Source organism: Perognathus longimembris, chromosome 7, assembly GCF_023159225.1.
Source record: "Perognathus longimembris pacificus isolate PPM17 chromosome 7, ASM2315922v1, whole genome shotgun sequence".
Taxonomy (NCBI): domain Eukaryota; kingdom Metazoa; phylum Chordata; class Mammalia; order Rodentia; family Heteromyidae; genus Perognathus; species Perognathus longimembris.
This window is the reverse complement of record NC_063167.1, coordinates 78,714,546-78,719,995: the sequence shown is the minus strand read 5'-3', so window position 1 is coordinate 78,719,995 and position 5,450 is coordinate 78,714,546.

The window sequence follows — 5,450 nt, the reverse complement described above, 5'->3', positions numbered from 1 at the left end:
TAGGTCAGATAGCTTCAGCAATTATAAAACATATTGATGCACTAGCCTACAGAGCTTGAAGGTACAGGAAATTTGATTTGGAAACAGATTGGACCTGTCTTTGACTTTTGCAGCTTCATTTGTCTCTGTGTTGACTCAATTTTCCTCATGGTAGCAAAGTGGCTGTTGTAGTTCCAAACCATCCCCTTAGGCATGAGTTGGAAGTTCTGAGTTCAAGCTATAAAACCAGTAAAACTAACTAACTAAATAAAATATTTCCCCCATTATAAAAATAACAGCTTGAGACTTCATTAAATTATCTGTATGTATAACAGAAGAATATATATATATATATATATATATATTTTTTTTTTTTTTACAAATAATCACAGTTGCTTTACAAATGGGCCATCTATTTTAAACCTACTTTCCCAGGCAGGGCTCTTATTTGCAAATGATAGAAAATTCAAATCCTTGGATAGTGAAAGACAATGTATTTCTTTGTCATAGGTATATTTATTATGATAAAACTGGTAAATACAAAGATGTACAAGGCCAAGCAGAATTGCACTGAGGGACTCAAAATCTGTCAAGAGGACTCCATCTTCTGCTTTTCCTTGGGGGTTATTGTCTCCAGGTTGGTTTTATTTATGGGAATATCTTGAAGTCCGAGGCTAGCAGTCTCAGAATCCAGCAACTCTAGATTCAAAATGAAAGGGATTCCCTTCTCTTGAAAGCTCCAGGAAAGGTCCTAAAGTAATTCTGATCTAGCCAAGCCTAGATCATTTTTCCACTCATGAGCTAATCCCTGGTAGGATGAGATCAGGACAGCCCAGCACTGGGAACTGTGCATCTAGTTATTTACTTCTAGGTTAGCAATAGAGGCAAAGCTGAGAATAAGCAAAGGCACTACTACATTTGCCTAGCCATGTGATAGGCCTGAATTTATATTAGGTCAAGATTCCTGTTACAGATCTGAGTAAAACAAATGCATGAATGTCTTCATGCAGAGTGTCTCCTAGTGTAGAGGAAATTGGTGAAACCAATACCATAAGAAGCAATAAATACTATGACAGGCAAGGTATAGCGTACCATAGTCCTTCGTTTTGCATAGAAACAAAAGAGGCTTTGTAGGATCTCTGTGCATATGTAAAGTAGGGGGAGAAAGAAACAGAAAGATAACATATCTCTGGTAGTTAGCTTCCTCTGGTCTTTCAAATGTATTACTTTGCTCTTTGAAATCCAAACCTCAGTTATTTGATATTTACATTGAATAGCTCCTTAGCATCCAGATATATGGAAAATGACACAAAACTGCTTTAATAGAGCTGGAAATTAAACATATCCCAACTCTATCCAAATATTATTATGTAGAAATATTTCAAGAGCCTTTTTCTTTTTTTAAAAAAAGTTCTACATGGGGCTGGGAATATGGCCTAGTGGCAAGAGTGCTTGCCTCATATACATAAAGCCCTGGGTTCGATTCCTCAGCACCACATATACAGAAAAGGCCAGAAGTGGCACAATGGCTCAAGTGGTAGAGTGTTAGCCTTGAACAAAAAAGAAGCCAGGGACAGTGCTCAGGCCCTGAGTTCAAGTCCCACGCCTGGGAACAACAAACAAACAAAAGTTCTACATGGAATTAAATGTGCAATCACTAACCATCACTTTGAAGTGGCCAATGATATTCCAGTGACAATCACATTAAAAAAGGAATTCAACTCATCTTAGCAAACCTATCCTGCAATAGTCTGTTGGCTGTATAGCAATGATCTAGTGTATGGCAACAGTTGGGTAAGAAGCTTTGGAAGGAATCTATCTATGGTCCCTCAATGTGTTAGAAGTTCAGAGAATTTGGCGAAGAGAGAGATGGGTGCTTGCTTGCAGAAGGACTGGGTTGCTGAGCTTCTGAAACTAGAAACTGGAAGAGTTGTGAGAGCTGGGAGTGGCAGCACAGAGAACAGAATAAAGGAATGAGGTTGTTAGATGATTATATAGCAGGAAGCATAACCCCTTTTCCCCTTTATGATTCTTTACGGGGATGTCAGCTGCTGACTGGTAGTAAGGCAGCAGGAGGAATCTCATTTCTGGCCTGAAAAGTGCTGGGATCAAACTTGAAAGGCTATATGTAAAATTTTAAGGAGTCCTTATGCACTGTAATAAGATGCTGTGATAAAAACACATAGGTGAGCCCTAGAAAGGAGTGAAATTGTGATCTATTATATAGCATGGTGCCTGTTGAAAACATTAAGCTAAGTGCAATCATGAAATAATACACTGTATCTGCTTTAGGGATGTGATGATATTATTCATTCAGAAGCTCTTGATTATCAAGAATCCACTTATCAAGCTCCAAAGTAACTCACCAGATACTCCCAGTTCTCAGATAACCTATGTTATGATCCATTTCTATATTTGTTACTTACTTGAGTTAATAATTTTTATAATATTTCTGGGTCTAATCAGATGTAAGTAGAAGCCAAGAAAACCAATCCTTGTTGGAGAAACCCTAATATAGCAGATAGTCCTAGCAAAGTATCAGCTTCAATTTTTCTTATTATAGCAAAATAATTAATGGTATAGTAATAAAGGAGGAAAAGAAGATGCAAACCTTTTGAATAGAGAGTAACATCTTTTCAGAAAAGCAGCCTTCAGCATCATGAAAACATTCAAAGAGGGAAATCCTTTAAATATTGTTTTTTAAAAGAACTTCAAAGAGGATACCCAAGTCATGCAACTGTTTTTTTCTAACATGAGAATCTTCAAAGAATGCATTTCCCATGCAATGCTTAAAATTCTCAAAGGGGGTTCCTTTTGGAGTGAAACTCTTTGAAGGTGAAATCTCTTCAATCATCTGAGTTTTTCAAAGAGAAAACCTTTTCGAAATTTTCTTTAAGCCAGGGATTTTTTTTAAGGGGGAATTATTTCTGAAATAGAGAAACTGCCTCTCTAGTTATATGTGCAATTTTGGATTTCTGTAAGTCAAACCCTTAAAAATAATGAAAATCAAATTCAGCCAATAGTACACATAACAGTTGAGTTTGGCCACAGAAAGGAAATTCTTGTCAGCATAGCTCACAATGATGTTGGAAACAATTGCCTTGATTTAAGACTGTTAAATATACATGCATAATTAAAATACTGGAAACAAAATCATTGTTTCTCTAGAATCTACTTTTTTTGTTCATAAGCAAGAATGAGCTTAGTATATGTGGCTCGGCTTAATTTCTAGGTTTTATTCTTAACATAACCTCTGATGAAATCACACTGGCAGTTTCTTTTCAACTGTCTGTGTTAAAGCTTTTTTTTTTTTTTAAATCATGTTACCATGGTATCTAAAGAGTGAAATTTCCAGATGTACTGGGTCAGATCTGTTGTCCTCAGAGTCCAATAGTCTATTATTGGTACCAAGCAATATGTTTTTGTGACCCAGACCACTAATTTAACCATTTATTTCAATAGTAATTTAACAAATATTTATTACTATTATTATGTGGTGAGTCTTTTACCAAGTATCATCCTCCATGACATCACAACAAGAAATGGGTATCTTCTAATCAAATCTTTTACTTCAATAACTACTAGAATCAGAATCTGAAAATCTTTCACCCATCTGATAAATTTAGTCTTTGATCTCTTCGTTCCAGCCTAGCTTCTAGCCTATATCTGTATAGCTAGAGCTTGAATTCATTTGTTCTAGTAAACAAATGTACTATAAATGAGGATTTATATAATGCAACCAACACCAAGCATGCCTCTCTCTCTCTCTCTCTCTCTCTCTCTCTCTTTCCTTATTAACGTATGCTAATTGCCTACAGAGGGGTTTCATTATATTTCCATACAGGCATATAATGTGCTTTGATCAAATTCACCCACTCTTGCTCTTTCCTACTTTCCATCTTTAAACTATTTTTAATGAGTTTCATTACTCTATTTTCATACATGTGAATGAAGTATTTCAACTATATTTGGCATAAGTTTTGATAAGTGCAGCATGTGATATGAAATGTTAGTGTTGAATTGAAGGCTAGCAATATCATTCAAAATCTCAATGGACAAGTTCATAACACCTCTTGCCCCGGCCGGCGGGGTTTCATCAACAGGAGCCCGAGGGGGAATTGACCTGAATGAGAGACAAACCAGACACAAGGAGGGAGACCAAGACAGGATTCTGATCAAGGTCTCAAACTTTATTTTCGCAGGGCAGCTTATATAGTAATCAGCAAAGGGTAACTCACACAGACAGGGTCATTAGGTTGCTAGGTTACAGAACCATGGGATGGTCCTTCTCAGGACAGGGACTGAGTAAAGTTTACAAGGTTGTTAATTAAAACTAGACAAGATGTTAGGTTTAACAGGCAAGGTTGTAAAAGCATCAAACATTCTTATCAGCTAAGACTTATAGTGTCTTCTTGTTAGAGCATGACAAACAGTGCCAGATTTTCTTATCAGTTAAGTTTTATAGTTTCTTTAAGTTACATCCTGACAGCCATTTTGGCTCCCGGCATCTCCTCCCTTTCTATTATAATTAAAAAGCCAATTGTTACTTTGGTGGGGGTGGAAGGCCCAGAACATAGCCAGTGCTTTAGAAGACAGTTTTTGTACAGTTATATCGGGAATGGGGGCATTAACCCATGGAAGGAAGTAGGGACCCATCCCCCTAAAGTGTTTTAATGATCCTTTTTGAGGGGAGAGGATTTTAAACGGATCCAACCTCTATGCAGATGGGTATGCTTCCACGAGCCCGAACGGCAATTGTTTATAGCCCTCGCCGGCAGATACCGCTAGGTTCTACCCTCCCATAGGTGCCCATGGCATATGTGTCTAGCCGGTCCGGGTTCCGGCTGCCTTGGAGCGCAAGGCTCTCTGTCCTGGCCACACAGGTAGCAGGACACAGTGACCGAACCGCTGTTGTCCTGCCTTTGGCTGGCCAAATCCAGCCTATGATAGTGAATTTGAAGGGGTTTAGATGCAAGGGAGTCAATTTGCTGTTTTACAAAGCTCATAATTCTATTAAGAATACAGGGGCCGACAGCCACAAAAATTAACATTCCAAGCAGAGGGCCTAGTAAAGGGAGAAGATAGGGAAGGAGTCCGTTCAGTCCGGTCCACAATGGGCTGTCAAACAGTTCTCGCCTCCGTTTGATCAGGTCCTCCTGGAGCCTTTTGACCTTGTCTCTGACGATCCCAGATTTGTTGGCATAAAAGCAGCAGCGTTCCTGTAAAGCTAAGCAAATCCCTCCCTGTTCTGCAGTAAGTAAATCCAGTCCCCTCCTGTTTTGTAGGACTACTTCAGCCAGGGAGTCAATTTGATCTTGAAGATCGTTTATGGTGCTGGATAGTGCCTGAACATCCTCTATTAGCTGATTAGACAGTTTTGCATAAGAATGTACAGCTACTCCCAGGCCTGCAGTTCCCGAGCCCAGAGCAGCAGTTACACCTAGTCCTGCCAAAAGGGGTATAAGTTGAAC